The 22723-nt window shown below is 43.3% G+C and overlaps 1 protein-coding gene across 1 annotated transcript in view; it reads right to left on the reverse strand.

Annotated features, from left to right (window-relative positions):
* Window positions 1-22723, reverse strand: part of SMARCD1 (SWI/SNF related, matrix associated, actin dependent regulator of chromatin, subfamily d, member 1) — a 1197111-nt gene that overhangs the window by 605824 nt on the left and 568564 nt on the right. The window lies entirely within an intron of this gene.

Consider the following 22723-nt stretch of genomic DNA (forward strand, 5'->3'; position numbering starts at 1 on the left):
TTATGTCCTTAAAGCCTCCACATGGGGTTTCAGTTCCTGCTCCTCCTTGTTCCTCTACTCCTCTTAAGAAGCCAATAGACCAGGATTTTTCTGAAGATGAGTCAGGTTCTGCTGACTAATCCCTAACTTATTCTACTCAAATTCCATCTCCTTTGGACTATGGGTCACAGAAGGAGGAATCTATTAGTCCTGATGTTCCTTTGGATGAAATTTCCTTTGGGGACACACTCTAGGATGATGGATGTTTTTAAGTGGGATTGTACTCAGGTCTCTGATATCCATAAAAGGTACTATGAAGTTGTTGCAGTTGGAGTCTCCTAAACCTGCGGCTATTCCTCCTGTCTTGGCTGCTTTACTCAGACACATGATACTCTCCCTCCTGTTCCCAAGAAGCCTGACAGGTTTTATGGGATTTCTGAGGACTGTTCTTTTTATATTGGGTTCCTGAGGACTGTTCTTTTTTATATAAATGTCCTGCTACTGACCATTCGGTAGTGTCCGTAGCCTCTGATAAGCCATCTCAATTGCTTCCTTTGCCCAAGTTATTGACTTCTGACAAAGACTGCAAAACTATGGACAGGCTGGGTAAAAAGGTTTACACTTCTGCTGCCCTATATTTTAGGGCTATTAATTATCAGACCCATATGTCTAGGTATGTGTAGGCTCTTCTTTCTCAGGCCTGTAAACTTATTCCTGATATTCCAGACTCTGAGGGTAAAACTTCTCTTCTTTCCTTGCAAGGGACTTCCTCTCAAGTCATTCTTCTTTGTATTAAATGTAGTTACAGTGCTTCGGATGCCTCTTCTAGGGCTGCTGTTTTTGGTTCGGTTATGAGGAGGTATTCTTGGCTTAGGCTTCAACCTCTACTTGATGACATTAAAGCTAACTTGATGGATGCTCCTCTGGATTCTAAACTTTTGTTTGGGGAAGCTGCTGCTGGTTTAAGTCCCTTCTGGATAATGGTAAGGCCTTAAGGGAACTTAAACATGTGTTTCTTTATCCTGTGCCTAAATTTCAGAGAAACTACCCTGCTAAGCCTGCCTTTGTTCATAGGCAATCATGTCCTTCTACTAAAGGTAAGAACAGTGGCAAACTGACTCTTCCTGCTAAGGCTACTCAATTTTTGAGGACTTCAAAGCTTTCCTTTCTGGACAAACCAGGAGCCGTCTTACTATCTCTGTTCCTTCCCAGCCACATTTCCTCTCTCTTACGGTTTTGGCTTCAGATCACTGGATTCTTGGGTTCTGTCGATCATTCGTCAAGGGTACCACATGGTGTAGAAATCCTGTCCTCTGTTTATGGGCATTCCTCAGACTGCTCAGAAGCATCTTCCCTTTTTACCAGAGGCTCTTCAAGATCTCTTGTCTCATGGTAATATTCAAGAGGTGCCTGTGTCCCAAAGGGGGAAAGGGTTCTACTCCCAACTGTTTCTAGTGCCTAGAAAATAGGGCACTTGGAGACCTATTCTAGAATTCTGTCATCTAAACACTTTTCTAAAAGTACCTTCCTTTCGGATGCTTTCCCTTCACATTCTGTTTCCTCTCTTGCTCCCTCAGGCCTATATGGTGTCTCTGGATCTCAAGGATGCTTATCTCCATATTCCGATCCACCCTCTTTTCAGGAAGTTTTTGCTTTTCTCTGTTGCTTCCTGGCACTTTCAGTTCTCTGCTTTGCCCTTTCTACTGTCCCAAGGGTGTTCAAATGCCTTTATTTTACATTTGTTGACTGGGCTAGTCTAACTGGATATATGTCCATTTTCAGTAGAGGCCCAAGGAGAAAAGCTCAGAGATAAAAAAAAAAAATAATAATAATTATACAGAGAGTACAATATATAATAATTATACAGTGTGTACAAATAATTATACAGAGAGTACAAAGAAGAAAACAATTAGATAAATATGCATTAATTTACAAATGTTATTTCAGCAGCAATAATATATAAAGTTACACATAGAATACCTTCTGTTCCGGAGATTTGGAGCAACAATTAGCGGAGACATTATAAGCATTAGTTAGTTAACATTTTGTGTCCATGAATTTACACAGCACAGTAATGGCATAAAGAGAACAAAATTATATATTTTTAGAGGAGAGAACAGTATCAGATATAAAAGATTTAGTTGTTAAAGCATTAAGGCAAGGGGAGATAGTGTCAGTCCGGATTGGTGCATGGGCAAAGCCATTGGGATTCTAAGATAATTCTTAATTGGGTCTTGAAAAGATGGGTGGATGTAACAGATATTAGTACAGTTGGAAGTTTGTTCCAAGTTTTACCAACAGAGTTAGAAAACAGGCAGCCCCCGGATTTACTGTTGGATTTTAAGGTGGCTATTTGTAACCTACTGGCTGAATGTAGGGTAGGAAGGTTTTTATAAGAATTGAGGAGGTTACAGAGTACAGGAGTACTTATGGGATGATGTAAGATCTTGTGGATAACAGTGAGTTGCTGGAAAAGTAGTTGGTTTTGTATTTCCAGCCATCCTAGAAGTTTAAGACTTTGGCAATGGTGGGTTCGAAATGGGGCATCAGTGGCAAATCTGGCTATGTTGTTATAAGAGGTTGCCAGTTTATTTAAATTGCTTTTGGATATGTTTGTATAAATGGGGGTGGCGTAGAGAAGGGTGGAAATTAGGTGAGTTTGAGCAACAGTAATCTTAGCTGAGGCTGTGAGAAATGGTTTGAGTTTATAAAGGAAACCAAGTTTTCTATTAATTGATTTAATAGTTAAATGTGTGTGTCAAAGTTAAGATTATCTATTGTTACACCCAAGAGTTTAGTGGTAGTGTCAGGAGCAATTTCAGTACCATTAATGGATGCAAGTATGAAACTGAATGAAGGGGACTTGTGTGGGAGTAAACAATAATAATTTAGTTTTGGGGGTTCAGGAGGAGATAGTATTGGTGGAACCATTTTTCAACTAAGGTAAATACTTTTTGTGTATTAGTTTGGAGTTCAGCTGGAGAGGATGCGGCACAGATAAAAGTCGAATAGTCAGCATATTGTATGCAGGTAGTTTGGGGAAGGGAGGTTTTCGGATCATTAATAAAAATACTGAAGAGGAGTGGCCACAGAATAGATCCTTGTGGGACCCCAAGAGTGATCGGGAGCGGAGAGGATAAGTTGTTGTCCCAGAGCACTGCTTATTGTCTATTTTCCAGGTATGATTGAAACCATTTAACTGCTTTCGTGTCAATTGGAAGAGATTTGAGTCTATTTGACAATAATTGGTGGATAACCATATCAAAGGCCTTGGAGAGGTCTATAAAGAGAGCTGAAGAAAGCAGGTTACTATTTCAATTTTTATTAATGCAGTCAGTAAAGGATAGGAGTGCAGTTGTAGTACTGTGGAAAAGCCTGAAGCCATGCTGGCAGTCCACTAAAAGGTTGTTTTGGAGGAGATGATGCAGTAGTTGGTGGTGAATACATCTCTCCATAACTTTTGCTAAGGGAGAGAGAAGGGCTTATAGGGCGGAAGTCTGAGAGTTCATTAGAGTTACTTCCCTTATGCAAAGGGATAATATGTGAGACTTTCCAGAGAGATGGGATGTAAGATTCTGTGATGGTTCTATTTATTAAGATGGAAATTGGGTAGGCTAGTACTCCAGCTGCAATTTGCAGGAATTCAGCTGGGAGGAGATCAGCTGATGATTTAAGTTTAAGAAGTAAGGTGTGTACGAGAGATGTGGGAATGGGCTGGAGATGAAATGTTAGAGGTAAGTTGGCTGGTGAGGGTGACTCTGTGGTGGTGACAGATGGTAAGGTATTTGCTAGGGATTGGACAGTTTCAGAGAAAAATTTATTAAAAGTGTCAGCAATTTGGTTGGGAGAGCTTTGAGTTAAGTTAGAGGGGGTAGGAGGTTTGGCGTGTCCTGGATGGAGCAGTTTGTTGATTCCTGGCCAGAACTTTTATGGGTTTTGCTGTTGGGTATGTTGGAATTTGAGGTAGTAGTTTTTTTTGTCAAGGAATATAGATCTTTTTGTGGCATTTTGAAGCTGTCTAAAGTTTAGATGATCTATTGGGTTTCTTGTTTTCCTCCATTTAGACCAGATTTCATTTCTGAGTCGAATATTGTGCCTTGTCTCATTAGAGAGCCAGGCAGCAGGTTTGTTTTTAGATTTAACAGTGCGTGAGGGAGCATGGTGATAAGGATTTGCAAAAATTTATTGTTAAAGAATGAGACAGCTTCGTCAAGAGGTAGGCATTTTAGGGGTGACCAATTGCAAGCTTTGAGCTCAGCTTGAAAGTTTAGTGGGTTAAATTTTTTTTCGGGTTGTTCTAAATGTTGTTTGATTGGGAATGGAGGTCTTTTGTCTAATTATTAAGGTAAGAGAGTGGTCACTAATTTCATCGGGAAGTATACCTGTTTTGTAACAGAGGGGGGGTTACTGTTAACTAGTATCCAATCTAAGGTGGTTTGTTTCTTGCTAGGTTTGTGGGTTCTGGTAGGGAAGGTAATGGTTTGATAGAAGCCAAAGAGGTTTATATGAGTAGTAGGTTTGGGAGAGGTGCATCCATTCCAGTCAATACTAAAATCACCAAGGAATATGGTTTCTTGTGGGAGGGTCATGGAGAGCCAGCTAAGGGTATTTTCAAGAGTATTAATGTTATTACCTGGGGGGATATATGAGCAAATAATGTATATGGATTTATTAGCCTTAATTTGGAGCTTAGAGGTTAAAATCTCTGCATTAGTAGGTGATGGTGGATGAATACCTAGTGAGGTGACCTTCAATTCAGATTTAAACAGTATAGCCACTCCACCACCCTTTTTATTTTGGTGGTCAAGTCTCAGTATGTTATAACCTGGTGCAATTATATCACTGTCTCTAGTTATGGGCTTGAGACAAGTTTCAGTTAGGCATAAGATGTCAAAGGAATAAGTGTCTAATAGGGCATGAAGTTGGGTAATTTTATTATTTAAACTATGTATATTGAGGTGGCCTATAAAAAGAGAGTTTGGGGTTTTAGTGGGGATATTAGAAGTGGTAATATTGGCTGATGTAGAATAAGGAGTGGTAAGGCTGGGACCTGGGTTTGGATGAATATCACCGTGGAGAAGTAGCCATTGTTGAAGATTATATGCAAGTTTGAAGAGTTTACAGAATATAGGGTAGTCTTTTCTGATTTGGAGATATTTAATATGGGTTAGTTTATGAAACTGTGGAAGAAGGTAGGAAGAAGAGAATGTTCTGTTACTGTGGGTGTGAGAAGGTGTAAGAGTGGGCTTGTTTGTCTAAGAGGGTGCTGAAACCTAGTAAAGCTTAGGGATTCACAGCAGGTTAGGCCATGAGATGTTAGTAGAGATGTACAACCTATAGACAAGAGGAGTAATTTAAAGTGAATTGGCCAGATGTGGCTGGACACTGAGGCGCATAGGATAGGTGAAGCAAGACTATTAGGATGTAGTATGGGCCAGTTAAGGGGTAGAGCTACTAAGTGAGATTAGGCTATAAACAGTAAAGCGTAAAAAGGATCCAAACATTTAATTGAATGAGATAAAATGGGCTATTGGTTGGCGGTGTGGCTATGGAAGTATAAGGTTGGGTGCTCTGGGGGTGGGTGAGTTATGGGGGTAGGGGAGCAGAGTGATCCCACAGGGCGAATGGAGCAGGTAGAGCCAAAGGATGGACAAGCCACAGAAATAGTGATCTATAATCATTTACCATAGTATAGGTTACATACACTGATGTTTTTTAATAAGGGGATTGTCGTTCTGAAGGGCACGTTGAGGGTAAGGAATCTTCACAGGATCCCTGGAGATGGTGTTCTTTCCAGTGGTTTCTGTGAACCTATAGTTTCTTTGGGTGATTACTAATGTCTTTACTGGGCAGGAGAGAGTGGGAGCCCACAAGTAACAGACTGTAAAAAAAAAAAAAAGGACAAGATATTCGAGGAAGTCAGGCAAACATGTAAAGGTAAGCAGGAGAGGAGATTCAGCTAGTCAAAAGGAAAAAAAACATTAAGGACACTAGTACAGATATGTATGAAGGTGGGGGTATCAGAAGAAGCCAAGAAACAAGGCCAATGTCCCGTTCCAATGTGGAATGGTATGCAAGGGCAGGAAAAATAGCGCTTTGCGCTCAGCCAACACTTTGGCCACACACAAGCAACAGTTGGATGTCAGCTAGTTAGCAGATAGGGTAGCGTGAGAAATACAGTGTAAGGACAGCAGCAGGAGCAGAAAGGAAGAATAAGCAAACAATTCAAAAACCAAACCAACAGGATCGCTTCAGTCAGCTCTTACCTATAGCATGTAGGTATTCACAGTTAAATAAGCTAGGGAATCCTTTCCTAATACACAAACTTTCCTGCAATTACGATACAGTATAGCATGCTAAGTCTTAATAGAACATAAATATTTGGTAGGTAAACCGTGTCCGTAGAAAAGCAGTCGCTGTTCTAAACAAATATAGCAGGCTAAAAGCAAACAGTAATGAGTGTGTCCATAACTAAGCGGTAGCTGTTTTAAACAAATCTAGCAGGATAAAAGCAAACAGTAATGAGCGAGTGCTGCCACGCATTACAAAAATGATCCTATAGTCTGCGCTTGGCAATTCAGTGCATACAGCACATAAGTAGCATTACTGGGTTGAGTTATCAGTCTGGTTGCTAAATATAATACAGTAACTACTAAACGGTAGCTGTTTTAAACAAATATAGCAGGCTAAAATCAAACAGAAATGAGCATGTGCTGCCACGCTTTACAAAAGTGATACAGTCTGCGTTTGGCAAATTCAGTGTATTCCACATATGTATGTAGTGGTACTGGTTTTAGTTAGCAGCCTAGTTGCTAAATACAGTACACAGATTTAACACTGTAATGAAGGTATCAGTGCTTAACGCTAATGCATGTAACGTGTTTCCTAGCAGGCACACTGTAGAGCTAAACAGCCTTGCAATAGTCCACGAATATACTGAGTAAAACAGCATTCCGCGGTGGTGCAGCGGGTAGCGTTGTTGCCTCACAGCAAGAGGTTCTCCCGTTCGATTCTCGGCTGAAATGCGGAGAGTGCCTTCTGTGTGGAGTCTGAATGTCCTCCCCGTGGTTGAGTGGCGTTCGAAAGACATGCGTAAATGGGCGTGCCTTCGTTGAAGGTTGGACGTCAAGCTGGCACCTCGGCGCCTGTGAAAATCTACTGCCAATCATTAGCGGACTGAAGTTCCACTGTGGCGACCCCGAACAGAGAAAAGCCGAAAGACAAACAACAACATACTGCAGGTAAAACAGCAAAATACAATTATGGCAACATAACATTGTCTTCATCAGGAGGCGCGACGAGCAGCCAGACCACAGGACCGCTTAGCGGAGATGATGCTTACCCCAGGTGGGTTTAGATGATTTAAAAATGGCGCCGCATACACCTCCTACTATAAGTAAGCTTTTGGAGGAAGCTGGTTAGGGGGAGGGGATAAAGGGGAGTGCATGGGTAGGTAAGGATGAGGGGAAGAAGGGCACGAAAAAGAGCCAAAGGATGGACAAGCCACAGTGAGAAAAAACAATCTGTAGCTGTAAGAGACTACAGCTAAGAGGTAGGAGTTGCTAAAAAGAGTTTGCAATGTGAAGACAGAAAAAAAGTAACCTGGGCAGGGTAGCAGATATGTTAGGAGGGTCAGGAAAGGATAGGGAAAAAAAAAACTCGGTAAGAGCGCTGTACAACAAGGGTCTAACTGTGTTCTGAATGAGGAGGTGAAAATAAGGTAAAAACATAGTATTGGTAAAGGTTGTCACCTAGTGGCGACAGGGGGAATGTCAGCAGGGAAGAATACTTCACAGAAATAAAGTTATTTAGTTTCGCAATTAAGAGAAAATAACTGTAGAAACAAGTGGGTAGGGCTGGGGGTACGAGCGGTCTGTGGATGGCTACTATCATGCACTAGAAAGATGTAGTACTAAACACAACAGAAACAGTGATCTATAACCATTTACCATAGTATAGGATAGATGCACTGATGTTTTTTAATAAGGGGATTGTCGTTCCGAAGGGCACGTTGAGGGTAAGGCATCTTCACAGGATCCCTGGAGGTGGTGTTATTTCCAGTGGGTTCTCTGAACCTATAGTTTCCTTGGGTGATTATTAATGTCTTTCCTGGGCAGGAGAGAGTGGGAGCCCACAGGAAATAGAACTGTTGTTTTTTTTTAATAAGCCTTGCTCCTGTGACTGCCTTTTGCAGACTTCAAGGAATCCAAACATTTCCTTACTTGGACAACCTGTTGATTCAGGCGTCCTCTCCAGAGACCCTTTTGCAAAATCTTAATTTTGCCATATCCCTTCTTCAGATCCTGGGGTTCACTATAAATTTCAAAAAGTCTTTTCTGACTCCTGCTCAGGCTCATGCTTTTCTGGGTTGCAGGATTCAGACAGTGCCAATGCTTGCATCACTGCTCCCTTCAAAGGCCTCAACTCTCATTTCTTTCTTTCACACTATACTTCCTCCGGCTTCCACTGCTGCCAAGGAGTTTGAGAGTTCTGGGTTTCATTGCATCCACCACTCTGATGCTCCCTCTGGCCAAACTTTATATGAGAAAAGTCTCACTGGTTCCTGAAGTCAGTGTGGCTTCAACATGCTCATCCTCTAGAATTTGTAGTTCCTTTTTGTCCTTGTCTCAAACAGGTATTTCTCTGGTGGATTCAGCAGTTCTCTGAATCCAGAGATTCCTTTTCATTCCCCTCTTCCCTCTCAGGAATTGTTTGCAGACTCCTTAAACATGGGATGGGGAGGTGACATTTGGCTCCCTAAAAGTATAGGGGGTGTGATCGATTTGTCAGCAGAAGGAGCACATCAATGTCAGGGAGATGAGAGCTCTTCTACTGGCTCTTCAGGCCTTTCGGTCTCTCTTCTCCAGGCCCTTTCAAGGTATTCACATACCACATCACTGTGGTATTATCCATCAACAAACAGGGAGGAATGAGATCTTAGCCTCTTTGCTGGTTGGCACTACTGGTATGGGATCTTGCTGTCAAGTGCCTCCAGACAGTTTATATCCCTTCAGGTCAGAATACTGTGGCATACACTCTCAGCCAAGTCCTTGAGTTAGTCCCACAAATGGATGCCTCACAGCATGTGTTTCTGGATATTACCCACCAGTGGGATACTCCTCAAGTGGATCTTTTTACCTCCCCTCTGAACAGAAAACGTCCTCTGTTTTGTGCCAGATTCCCAGGTCCTCTGGTATGGAAGGTGGACGCCCTCTCATTCTCTTGGAAGAGGATGTTTCTTTATGCATTCCCACCCGCTCATTCTGAAAGTCCAGTTCAAAATTCAACAGGATGCTCCCAAAATCTTGCTGGTGACTCCCTTTTGGTGGCAACACTGGTTCCCTCTTCTGCATCTAGCCAGGGGCAATCACTACAAGTTACCTCACGGGGTGGACATAATCACACAAGACAAGGGATCTCTTATCTATTCCCACCTGTCCACACTTCAAACGACACTGTGGGTTAATGGATTTTAATTCCTCAGACACCTTTTTTCTGAAGAGGTGCTGCAGGCCCTGCAGTAGGCGAGGAAACCTATGACCAAGAAATCCTGTTTATCCAGATGGAAGAGGTTTTCTTTTTGGTGTCTCACTCGTAACCTTGACCCACTTACTGTGGATGTTCCTTTGTTCTCTATTATTTGTGTGAGTTGCTCAATGCTGTTTGGCCTATTCTTCTATTAAGGCCCATCTATCAGTTAACGCTGCTTGTCTGTCTCTTTCCCCTCCTTCAGCTGCCAGATTTGAAGTGAAACAACTTCTTAAAGGTGTCCTTAATATTAGACCTCCCAGGAAGCCTGTTACTCCTCCTCCCTGGGATCTTAATTTTCTTTTGGAGAAGTTGACTCAGGCTCCCCTTTGACCCTGCTGCTTCAGCTCCCTTGCAACACTGTTCCTGGAAGACTGTCCTTTTGTAAGCGCTTACTTCTGCCAGACTGGTGTCTGCATTGTAGGCTCTTATGGCTCGTCCTTTTTTGATTTTTCATGAGGAGATAGTGTCAACCCTTCTTTTATGCCCAATATGATTAATAAGCTATCTCAGTCTGTCAATCTGCCTGCCTTTTTCCACTCTCCGCAAACTGACAGTGACAGGCTGCTGCATACTTTGGACATGCACAGGGAACTTAAGAGTTTATGTGGATATGACCAAGGCTATTAGAATAACTCAGTTGTTTCTTTTCATTCTAGATCTTTGCAGCTTGATGTATCCAAGCAGTCCATTTCTTCTTGGATTTCTAAGGCCATTTCCTTTTGTTACACTTTTCATGGCAAGACCCTTCCTTTTTCAATTAAGCCTCATTCTACTAGTGCTGTGGCTTCTTCTGGTGCTTTTTTTCAAAGGCTTAGATACCAATTATATTCCTGAAGTAGCTACCTGGACATCTGTGCATACCTTTTCCAAGCACTACAAAAATTGGATGGTATCTCTAGAGCTAGGGCTGGTTTTGCTACTTCAGCTCTTCATTTTTTTTAGGGGATTCTTCTGCCCCTTCCCCTCCCTAATTTTGTCATGAGCTTTGGCACTCTCCCATATAGTTAAGAACACTGCAGCAGTGAATTTAAGGACATAGTACAGTTATGTAAAATCTTACCATAACAGTAGATGTCCTTGCGTTCACTGCTGCAGTATTCGCTCCCTCCCTCCATCTCCTTAGTTCTTCACCTTCCTGTATGTACACATTACCTCTTGGGTTCCTTGGACTGGTGTTCCTCCTGGGACAATCAGTTCTGTTTTTGGTAAGCCTGAATGTCACCATTATGCCCTACATTACGGAGGGTGCATATGGTGACGTTCGGCATACCTTTTAAATTCAAAAGTCTTTGGAAGACTGGCCGGACCATCAGGCTTCCGAGGCAGGGAATCCCATATAATTAAGAATACTACAGCAGTGAAGTCAAGAACATCTACTGTTATGGCAAGATTTTACACAACTGTATTTTACAAAGGTAATATATTCACTGTATATTTGGCATAATGTTCAAATGTAAAAAAAAAAAGATACTGTACCAAAAATGCTCTTAAGGAAGGCTAAAAAAAACTCTGAAGGAAATGAAAAGTGCAAAACAGTTTCCTTTAACATATTAATAAGGAAACATAATCTCCAAGTACAATGCAGCTAAAGAAAAAACATACAGCCAAACAGATCAGATACCTAAAGCAGAAAATCACAAACTAGTTTTGGGATTGCAATAAAGCTGTGTGTTACACTGGACAGGTTGCCACATTAAACAATCTACAAGAAGTGCTGCCGTTCATTAAAAAGTACAGTTGTGTACACTTACCATAAATGTAGATGTTAGAGTGTATTCACTGTTGCAGTCATCACTTTTGGGTTATCTGTTTGCAGTAGCCCTCAGTCGGCCTGATTAACAAAGTCTTGAGTCCTGTGTCGGTTGCTGTCCCTTCTTCCATAACGTCAGGTCGTCAGGGGTATAAAACATGCAGCAGACGCCATTACATCAGTTTTTCTTGCCCTAGATGTCAGGTGCCCCCCTTAATGGGAAGCAATTAAATCTCTATATATACAAGGTTATACCTCACACAAAAAAGCAAATACACCAGAAAGCTTTTGAACAAAGTAAAGGAGAGTAGAGGTATATCCAAAAGAAGAAAGGGGGCTGGAGGGAGGGTAACCAGGACTGCAACAGTGAATACACTTGATCATCTATATTAATGGTAAGTGTAAACAACTGTACTATGTTCTTCGTGTTTCACTGTTGCAGTCATCACTTTTGGGTAGATTCCCAAAGCTAAGGATGGGAGGAGGAATTTAGACAGCATTAGGACCAGCTAAAAGGCCCTGCAAGGCTGCAGTGGCAATGTCAGCTCTGGATTTAGAGAAAATTGGCAGATGGTAATGCTTGGTGAAAGTATGTACAGAACTCCAGGTAGCAGCTTCTAGGATGTTCCTGGTAGGGACGCCTCTGAGAAAGGCTGGAGAGATAGATGCAGCCCTGGTTGAGTGGGATCTGATCCCCTCTGGGATAGGATTTCCATGGTGTCTGTAGCAGAAATGAATGCAATGGACTATCCATTTGGAAATGGTTTTCTTGAAAATAGCCTTCCCCTCTGCACCTGCAGCAAATGCCACCAGCAGTTGATCAGATTTCCTTTGAGGTTTAGTTCTGTCCAAATAGAAAGTACAGTTGTGTACCTACCATAAATGTAGATGTTCGAGTGTACTGACTGTTGCAGTCATTACACTTGGGTTATCCTGCTGGCATGCTACCCGCATTCGGCCTGGATTCCAAAGTCCTGGCCCAGTGTCGGTTGCTGTAGCCTCTTCCCTGACGTCAGTGCGCCAGGGGTATATAAGATGCAGCAGACTCCATTTTCTTCAATTTTTCTTGCCCCAGATGTCAGGTGCCCCCAAAAGGGTAGGCTAAAAACATTGCTTATAAAAGGCATACAGTAAAATAAACAATACCTTCATCTACAAGCAAATACACCACAAAGGTTGTATAGAATAGACAAGTACAGATAAGTCCCAGCAAAGAAAGGGGGATGGTGGGTTCATAGGTTAGTACTAAGCTAACTGCCCTTGCGAGCCATTTTAAGCCTAGCCAATTATCCCTTGTGAGACTCAAACCCTGCACCTTGTGTTTGTAAGGCAAACAACTTAACCATTAGGCCACCCTCCCGTGGGTAACCTGGACTGCAACAGTGAATACACTCGAACATCTACATTTATGGTAGGTACACAACTGTACTATGTTCATCGTGTTTCACTGTTGCAGTCATTATACTTGGGTTGAATCCCAAAGCTGAGGTTGGGTGGCTGGGTCTGAATAGAATTAGGAGTGGCTATGAGGCCCTGTAGAACTGCAGTGGCAAAGCCTGCTCTGGAGTTAGAGTAGAGGTAAGTGGTAGTGCTTGGTAAAAGTGTGCACTGAATTCCAAGTTGCAGCCTCCAAAATTTCCTTGGTTGGTACTCCTCTGAGAAAGGCTGCTGATGTGGCTGTTGCCCTGGTCGAATGTGGTCTAATGTCCTTAGGCACTGATTTGCCATGCTGTGCATAGCAGAAACGAAAGCAGTGTCCTATCCATTTTGAAATAGTCTGCTTTGAGATAGCCTTTCCTTGTGATCCTGCAGCATATGCCACAAAAAGTTGCTCAGTCTTTCTGAAAGCTTTAGTTTTGTCCAATAGAAGCGTAGCTGCCTGTGTATGTCCAAAGAATGCAGAAGTCTCTCCCCTTTATTCTAGGGATTTGGATAAAAAGTAGGCAAATGAATGGTTTGGTTAAGAGCCACACTGGATACTACCTTTGGCATAAATGTTGGGTTTGTCCTTAGAGAAACCCTGTCGGGATGGAAAATGATAACAGTTTACACTGCCATTAATGCCTGTAACTCTGAAACTCTTCTTGCTGAAGTTATTGCTAGGAGCAGAGCTGTTTTCCATGATAAGAATTTTATCTCAGCTGTATTGGCTGGCTCAAAAGGAGGCAGTGTGAGATTTTCCAAGACAAAATTGAGGTCCCACGTAGGTATCGGTGCTCTCCTTGGGGGTCTTATGTTTTTGGCCCCTCTGAGGTATTGCCTTAGCAGTGCATGTGAAAAAAAATAGGAGGTTCCGTATTGTAATGAGCTGAAATGGCAGAGGCATGGATCTTAACTGATGAGAAGGACAGGCCTTTGTTCAGCATCTCAGTTAGGTATTGTAAAATCTAAGGAATATTTGAACAAGCGGTTCAATTCCTTGTGCCTGATTCCAAGCACAGAATCTCTTCCATTTTTCTGCTTAAGATTTTTCTGGTGCTGGGCCTCCTGGCTTCCAAAATGACATCTATAACTGCTTTAGAGAGAGGTGTGTTCTGAGTGGTTATATTATTCGCCATGCAGCCAGATTTAAGGTTCTGAATTGGCTGTGCAGGATCTGATTGTTTTGTTGGGTCAGAAGATGAGGAATTTGAGGTAAAGCCCAGGCTGGGCCTTGAGACAAGCTCTTTAGGATTGGGTACCAGTGCTGGCGTGGCCAGTCTGGGGCAATCAGAATAATTTTTGGCTTCTCTTGTCTGACCTTTAGGAGTACCTTGGGGAGGAGAGGCAGTGGAGGAAAGGCATAAACTGTCAGGGTTTTCCAGCTGAATGAGCATCCACCTTCCATGCTTGTGTGTGATAAGTCCTTGTGCAGAATCTCTGTAGTTGGCAGTTGTGAGGGGAGGCAAATAGATCTATGTCTGGGCATCCCCATTTCCTTGTTATCATGCTGAAGACTTGTGGATCTAGTTTCCACTCGTGAGGGTCCATGAGGTTTTTGCTTAGTTCGTCTGCCAGAGTATTTGTCTTTCCTGACAAGAATTGTGCCTGCAGATGTACTTGATAGGTCAATGCTGTGTTCCACAAACTCATGGCTTGCCTGCAGAGGGGGTAGGAATGTGTGCCCCCTTACTTGTTTATGTACCACATGACTGTAGTATTGTCCGTCTTTAGCAATAGTTCTCCTGGATGGAGTAGATCCTTGAAGGCTGTCAGGGCATTCTGTACAGCTAGCATCTCTTTTTGATTGATATGAAGATGCAGTTGGCTTGCGGGCCACGTGCCCCGAATACATTTTCCCGTCATATGTGCCCCCCAGGCATAATCCGATGCATCTGTTGTTATTGTCTGCCTGGCTGTGCATAAAGTGAATGGCTGTCCCTTGTTGTGATGACAGGCCACTGCCCACCATCGAAACTCTTGTTGCAGGCTGGGAATGAGAGTAATTATTGTTTCCAGGCTGTGGCAATGTTGAGTCCAAACACTTTTTAGATACCATTGTAGCTTCCTCATATGCAGTCTTGCATATGGACTTAGCAGGATGCCATGAAGCCCAAAGCCTGCAGAATTTTTCTTGCAGGTAACTGGGTTTTTGTTGCCATCATTTGGAAGTAATGAGTCAGTTGCCTTTGTCTGGTGTGAGATAAGCCATCTGGGCAGTTGTAGTTAAGCCTGCACCCAGGAATATTATCTCTTGAGAGGGCACTAGTTTTGACTTCTTTTCGTTTACTGTGTACCCTAGGCAAATTAGTAATCTTTTTACAAATGCCAGATGCTTTAGAAGAATGTCCTTGCTCTCTGCTTGAATAAGGCAGTCGTTCAAGTAGGGATATATTTCAATTCCTTTTTGTCTGCAAAATGCAATTACTGGTGCCAGGCATTTTGTAAAGACCCTGGGCACAGTAGATAAGCCAAAGGGCAGAGCAGAGAATTGGTAGTGCACTGAGCCAGCTATGAATCTGAGGTATCTTCTGCATGACTGTCTGATTGGGACATGCATGTATGCCTCTTGAGGTCCAAAGTTACGAGCCAAGCCTTCTTGCCCAGCATGGGTAGAAGTTGCTGCAGTGTCAACATTTTGAATTTTGGAACATCCAGAAAAGTATTTAGAGTAGACAGGTCCAGTATTGGTCTCCAGGCTTTGTCCTTTCTGGGTACCAAGAAAAGTCTTCAGTAAAATCCTTGCCCCTGCTCTTGCTGTGGTACTCCTTGAATAACCCTCATGTCCATGAGGGATGAAATTTGCTTTTGTGCCTCTGCCCACTGATTGTGTGGCAGGTCTGGCATACCTTTTGCCCTTGGGAGGGTGTGAAAGTGGAACCTGTAGCCCTGAGAAACAATATTCAGTACCCATTTGTCCTGGGTGATCATGTGCCAATTTTGTGAGAAAAGTGCTAGTTTTCCCCCTAAGGGTGCTGCCAAAAGGTAAGTGCTTGGCATTGGTAGTGGGAAGTCATTGAGACTGTTTCCTATATGGTTGTGATTTGTCTTTTCCAGCTTTGGAGGCTGAAGCACCCCATTGTTTAGGCCTGTATGAGCCTTGGAGCTGAGATCTGCCTCTAGGCCATCTGTATCTGCCCCTTTGTGGCCTGTCTGACACTGGAAAGGACCAATTTTTAGAAGGCCAGTTCCTGCTAAATCTGGGTGGCTGAACCTGTAAGAAATCCTTTACTGTCTGCATTGATTTCGCTTTATCCTCCATTTTCTTTAACACCTCTTTTCTGCCTTAACACCAAACAAAGTATCATGCTGTAATGGAGCATCCAATAATTTTGCTTTAACATGATCAGGCAGACTCTGTTCCTTTAACCAAGCATGTCTTCGAATGACAGAGCCTGTAACTGCGACCCTGCAATAAGCCTCTAGTGAATCAAAACCACATTGCAAAGTATGCTTTCCCACTTGTTCAGCTGCATGCAATAAATCCTGCATTTCCTTGTTTTCAGGGCATTCAGTTTGTCAGCATTTTCTGTTTTAGCAGAGACTTTCGGTATTGCTGATATTTAAGCACGTGAAACTGGCAGTTTAAAGCCCTTGCAGCTAAAGTAGCAGAGGTGTAAACTTTATCCCCCCATCTGTCCAGTGCTCTAGAATCCCTATCAGAGGGAACAGGGTTTTTTGCAGTGGAAGCCATGACCCCTTTGGGAACCTGAGATATAGTTTCTGGGTCAGCAGCAGGGTTTTTATAAAGAAATTTATGTGAATCTGGAACCCTGTAGTACCTATCTGGCTTAACTGGTGCAGGGGGTAAAGAATCAGGAGACAGACTGAACTCAGAAAATACATCTACAATGTCTAGCACAGGAGGAATAGCAAGAGGTCTGTGTTGAGGCAATAAAAGAAAGTTTCTGAGCCTTTTCTTGGATTCTGAATAATCTTGGCTCTCCCAGTGGAAATGCTCCCTCGTGGTGTGCAGGGTTTCCTCAAAAGAGTAGTCCTCAGGAGGAGAGGCTAAAGGGATAGATTCTACAGCATCAAAGTCCTCGTAGGGAGGAAGAGAATATCCCTGTTCAGAAGAGGAATCAGAGGAAATGGAAACCTGGTCAGAGGAATCATAGTCAGTGTCTTGCCTAGGCCTTTTATCAGGAGGGGGCTGGGAACCCCTGAACAAAGTAATTAGCTCCTCGGCCATTTTAAGCATCTGTTTCTTAGGCATGGATGACTGTCCAGGAGAATGCTGTACTTGTTTCTTTGTCTTTAAAGGTGTTTTAGACTTTGCCTTGGCTGCTGAAGTGGTCTTGATAGTAAGCTGTGTAGGTCTGAAAACACCCTCAGATGCCGATGCCTGCTCAGCGGCTCCGGACCTGAGGGAACAGTTTCCGTAGGCCCAATACCTTGAGTTTCCAGAGGCCTAGTTGTCTCCATGTGGGAGTCGGAGGCGGCCTGTGGCTCTGAGGTAGAGGGTGTCAGGGGCTGCGAAAGCACCTCACTGAGAACCGGCGACTGGCCTAGAAGAGGCTTCGTCGTCGGATTTGGACCTCGGATGCCTGTCCTTTTCTTTATCCTTGCGCTTTTCATGAACTCCGGTCGTCGGTTGTTCCGACGGCATTATATAGTTAAACCTTCTGCCAAAGTAATGTAAAGCAAAATCGAGCCGACGCTTAATAGTGCGTTGGTCAAATCTAGCACAAGACTGACAACTAGCAACGTCGTGGTCAGGGCCTAGACAAGGAATACAGTAAGAATGAAAATTCTTATGAGGTATTTGCTTCCCACAAGAAATACAATTGTTAACTTTTACTGACATTGGTCTGGAGCAAGAAAAAGTTTCCCCAACGGGGTGCTTGGCTTTATTGAAGACTTTGGATCTGAAATTCAATTTCAAAAATCTCAGGAGTCGGCTGACCGGCACTTGCGAACTGCTTTTGCTTTGGGCACCATGCGGCAAGAAAGACTGAAGAAAATGGCGTCGGCTGCATCTTATATACCCCTGGTGCACTGACGTCAGGGAAGAGGTGACAGTAACAGACACCGAACCAGGACTTCGGAATTCAGGCCAACTGCGGGTAGCCTGCTAGCAGGATAACCCAAGTGTAATGACTGCAACAGTGAAACACGAACATTCTAAGTTGTCTGTGCACATCTAAGGCATGCAGAATCCGTTCCCCTTTGTTCTGTGAATTAGGAAAGAAGGTTGCCAAATGTATGGACTGATTAAGGGCCACACTGGATACCACCTTGGGCATGAAGGAGGGATTGGTCCTGAGGGACACCCTGTCCGCAAGAAAGAGGATGAAAGGCTCCACTGCCATGAGGGCCTGTAATTCAGATACCCTTCTTGCTGAAGTGATTGCTAAAAGGAAAGCTGTTTTCCAGGAAAGGAATTTTAAGTCCACAGTGGCAGCTGGCTCGAAAGGAGGAAAGGTGAGCTTTTCCAATACAAAGTTGAGGTAACAAGCTGGAGTTAGAGCTGTCCTGGGTGGTCGAAGATTTTTGGCCCCTCTGAGGAACTGCTTAAGCAATGGATGAGAGAAGAGGGGTGGTTCTTTGTTATAATGAGCTGAAATGGCTGAGGCGTGAATTTTGATGGACAGGCCCTTGTGAAGCATCTCAGTTAAGTATTGTAAAATCTGAGGTAAATTGGGTACTGCTGTGCTCATCCCTTGAGATTGGTTCCAGGCACAGAATCTTTTCCATTTTTCAGCATAAGACTTTCTCATACTAGGCCTCCTTGCCTCTAAAATGATATCCATCACTGGTTTACTGAGGGATGGATAAAGGAGAAATTATGTAATTAGCCAGGCTGCTAGGTTCAGTGTTTGAAGCCGATGGTGCAGAATCTGGTTCTCCTGCTGCGACAATAGAGTAGGAGTCTGAGACAATAGAGTCTGAGGCAGGTGCCATGGGGCCAACAGTGACACATTGAGCAAGAGGGGGTACACCAGTGTTGGAGTGCCCAGTCTAGTGCAATCAAAATCGTCCTTGCTTTGTCTTGTTTGATCTTTTGTAGTACTTTGGACAGCAGAGGCAGAGAAGGAAAAGCATAAACTGATAGGTTTTTCCAGCTAAAGGACAGAGCATCCACTTTCCAAGCTAAATTTGCCCAACTGATAGTTCTGGGGGGTTCTGGGGGTAGGCAAACAGGTCTATATCTGGGCTCCCCCATTTGCTTGTCAACATGTTGAAAATCCTTGGTTCCAGTTTCACCTCGTGTGGGTCCATTAGGTTTCTGCTTAGTTCTTCTGCCAGTGTATTTAGTTTTCCTGACAGGAATTGAGCTTGTAGGTGCACTTGATAGCTCAGGGCTGTGTTCCACAATGCCATGGCTAGCCTGCAGAGGTAGTAAGAATGTGTACCCCCCTGCTTATGTACCACATAACAGTGGTGTTGTCCATCTTTACCATTAATTGTCCTGGAAGAATGTGGTCCTTGAGGGCTGTCAGAGCATTCTGTACAGCTAACATTCCTTTTTGATTGATATGCAGGTGCATTTGACTTGGGTTCCATTTGCCCTGAATGCACTTCCCTGCCAAATGAGCCCCCCATGCATAATCTGATGTGTCTGTTAGGGTTTGGGCGGCAGGGGGTGTTGTGTATGGTAGTCCCTTGTTTTGGTGGCAGGCCTCTGCCCACCAAAGAAACTAGGTGTAGGCAAGGTATGACAGGAATCATTGCTTCTAGATCCTGAGAATATTGACACCATAGGCTTTTTAGATACCAATGTAGTTTCCTCAAATGCAGTCTTGCATATGGAATTAGAAGAATGCAGGAGGCCATGAACCCCAAGGCTTATAGTATTTGCCTTGCAGATAGTAGGGTTTTGTGGCCACTTGTCTGAAGTAGGTTGTCAGATAAATTTCTCTGGCATGAGGTAAGCCATCTGGGAAGTTGTATTCAAGCTTGCTCCCAGGAATATAATTTGTTGACAGGGTACCAGGTGTGATTTTGTTACGTTTAAGGTGCACCCCAGACAAGTCAGCACCCTTTAAACGAAGGCCAGATGATTCAAAAGTATGTCCTGGCTTTCTGCCTGAATTAAACAATCATCCAGTTATGGTATATCTGGCTAGGCACTTTGCGAATACCCTGGGCACACTAGATAAGCCAAAGGACAGTGCAGAGAACTGGCAGTGATTTGTAGCCTGCTTTGAAGCGTAGGTACCTTCTGCAAGAATCCCTGATTGGGATGTGCAGGTATGCCTCCTTTAAATAGAGTGTTACCATCCAGGCATCTTTTCCTAGCATTGGAAGCAACTGGTGAAGAGTCAGCATCTTAAATTTTGGAATCCCCAAAAAGGTGTTTAGAGTACACAGGTCCAGAATAGGACGCCAAGAATTGTCTTTTCTGGGTACCAGGAAAAGTCTCAAGTAGAAACCTTGTCCTTTTTCCTCTTCTGGTAAAATTTGAATAGCTTTTAAGTTTAAAAGAAAAAGTATTTGCTTTTGAGCCTCTGCCCACAGATTTGGGGATAGATCTGGCCAACCTTTTGGCGTTGATAAAGTGTGGAAATGAAATCTGTATCTGGCCAACCTTTTGGCGTTGGTAAAGTGTGGAAATGAAATCTGTATCCTTGGGACATTATTTAAAACCCATTTGTCCTGGGTAATGAGTTCCCAGTTTTTGGCCTGCAGACCATTCTTTTCCCCCTAAAGGAGCATTCAGTTGAGAAGTGCTTGGAAGTTGTAAAATCAAGTCATTGAGACAGTTTTCCATAGCGGGGAGTCTTACTACTCCCAGATTTGGGAGCGGAAGCCCCCCACTGCTTAGTCGTGTGCGTATCCTGGGACTGAAACCTGGGGTTTCTGCTGTGTCTAGGTTTGGGTTTGGCTTGAGAAGACCTGGAAGGGGCCGGAAAGGATCAATTCTTAGAGGACCAATGCCTGCTAAATCTTGGAGGCTAAACTTGTAAGAAATCTTTAACAGTTTGCACAGATTTAGCTTTATCTTCCATCTTTTTAAGAAATTCCTCAGCTTTGTTGCCAAACAGGCGGTCCTAATTTAATGGAGCGTCCAACAGTTCAGCTTTGACATGATCAGGCAAAGACTGCTTCTTAAGCCAAGCATGCCTTCTGAGTACAGACCCAATGACAGCAGCCCTGCAAGAGGCCTCTAAAGAATCAAACCCACATTGCAAAGTATGTTTTCCAACCTGTTCAGCAGAATGTATTAAATCATGTAATTCCTTATTTTCAGCACAGTCAGGAATCAACATCATTTTCTGTTTAAGTAATCCAATAACATGTTGTTGATACTTTAACATATGAAACTGGCAGTTTAAGGCCCTAATGGCCAAGGGTGCAGAAGTGTAAACTTTCTTACCCCATCTATCCAGTGCCCTGGAGTCTCTATCAGAAGGGGTAGGGTTCTTGGTAGAAGAAGCCTTAATGCCCTTGGGTCCTTGTGAAATAGTGAAAAAACAAAAAAAAAGCAATAATAAAATAAGTAACAAAGGGCCACAGCTCCAAAGACAAACCAAAACTTTAATCTGCGAGCACTTTCACTCAAATCAAATGAACTTATTCTCTGTGAAATAGTCTCTGGATCCACAATAGGGTTTTTAAAAAGGAACATGTGAGAGTCAGGAACCCTGTAATACCAGTCAGGTTTTCTGGGAGCAGGAGACAAAGAATCAGGGGCCAAACTAGATTCCGAGAAGGCATCAACAACAATGTCTAGTACAAGAGGTACAGCTAAAGGCCTATGCTGAGGAAGAAGTAAGAAATCATAAGAATCAGAAAAATCTTGGCTTTCCCAGTGGAAATGCTCTCTAAGAGTGTGCAAGGTTTCACCAAAGGAAAAATCCTCTGGAGGAGAAGCAGAGGGAATAGAGTCCTCTGCATCAGAATCCTCATAAGTAGATAAGGGTAAATCCAAATCATCAGAAGAAGAAAAATCAAAATCCTGGTCAGAAGATTCATAAACTCAGTCCTAGGTCTCTTGGAAGGGGGAGGTTTGCTTCCCCTGATTAAAGTTACAAGATCTTCAGCCATTCTTATCATTGGTTTTTTAGGCATAAAGGCCTGAACATGCGGTCTGGGTGTCTGTTTTCTAGGCAAGTTTTGAGGTTTAGGCCTTGAAGAAGGAGGAGGTGTCGGTTTAATATGCAAGTCTGAGGCCTGAATACATCCTCAGAAGCCGGTTCCTGCACAGCGGCTCCGGACCCATCCAAGGTAGAGACATCCGGCCTGGGTGTTGGTTTTCTAGGCAAGTTTCGAGGTTTAGGCCTTGAAGAAGGAGGTGTCAGTTTAATATGCAAGTCTGTAGGCCTGAATACACCCTCAGAAGCCGGTGCCTGCACAGCGGCTCCAGACCCATCCAAGGTAGAGACATCCGCAGGTTCCACAGCTGAAGCATGTTGCGGCATTCCGAAATCCGAATGGGTCTCAGTAGAGGCCTGAGAGTCAGAAGTAGCGGGTATCAGGGGCTGCAAAAGCGCCTCACTGAGTACCGGCAAACTGGCGAATGGCTTAGAAGAAGTCTCGTCGGCAGTTTTGGACCTAGGTGGCCTGTCTTTGTCTTTATCTTTGCACTTTTTCGGAATACCGGTAGTCGGGTGGCTTACCGACATTTCTGGATAATTGAACAGAGAACCGATATATTTAGAGGCAAAAATATACCAACGACGTATAGTGCATTGATTAAATAAGGCACAAAACCAACAGCAAGGTACGTCGTGGTCAGAGGAATACAGTACGATTGAAAATCTTTGAGAGGTATTTGCTTTCCACAAGTAATGTAATTATTAACTTTTACTGACATCGGTAGGGAGCAAGAAAAAGTTTCCCCAAAGGGGTACTTCGCTTTAGTTGAAGATTTTGGTTCTGAAACTCGAAAATTAGAAGTTATGTACTCACCATAACGTTCCATCTGAGTAGATGTATTCATTTGTCTGCAACCTGTGGGTTATGGATCCGATATCGGATCCGAACCGGCATGGTTTACCAGCTATGGATCCAAGCTCTCAGCTCCTCCCCTCACCCATAATGCCCTGCTCTACCCTCATGACCTCAGATCGAGTTTGCCAACAGCAAAAACACCCTGAA

This window comes from Protopterus annectens, chromosome 9.part0 (assembly GCF_019279795.1).
Source record: "Protopterus annectens isolate FY-2018-M chromosome 9.part0, PAN1.0, whole genome shotgun sequence".
Lineage (NCBI taxonomy): Eukaryota > Metazoa > Chordata > Ceratodontiformes > Protopteridae > Protopterus > Protopterus annectens.